This window comes from Penaeus monodon, chromosome 22, assembly GCF_015228065.2.
Source record: "Penaeus monodon isolate SGIC_2016 chromosome 22, NSTDA_Pmon_1, whole genome shotgun sequence".
Classification (NCBI taxonomy): Eukaryota; Metazoa; Arthropoda; class Malacostraca; order Decapoda; family Penaeidae; genus Penaeus; species Penaeus monodon.
The window spans coordinates 21,924,194-21,924,621 of record NC_051407.1 but is presented as its reverse complement, the minus strand read 5'-3'; positions in this window follow the sequence as shown (position 1 = coordinate 21,924,621).

Below are 428 nucleotides of genomic sequence, written 5' to 3'. Positions count from 1 at the left end.
AGGCGAGGGCACCGCTTCTGTCACTGCCGGGTGGTCGCGCGTCCAGATGAAGAGATAACGCCATCGCAGCCTCTGACTCCCAGAGGCCGATCTCTGTGGTCGCACCGCTTTTCCCAGATCATTATAATCCTCTTAAAATCTCTAAATCACCTTGAGGAAATGGTTAACAGAATATTCATGTCACTTGCAAATAACCAATATATTTAAGACCACATAATCAACATTACGCCAAGGAAGAGAGAAAACAATATTAATTAAATCAACTCGCCTCAATCACCCCTTATAGCGAGAGTCGGACCTAACTCCCGCCCGATCAAGCTGTCATCGGCTTCAGGTAATTACTCTTGATGAGCGTCCGGTGGGCCTATCGGGGACCATCGCTGACTCCCTTATCCGAAGTCGGTGCCCATCAAAGCAACGGCGCCGCG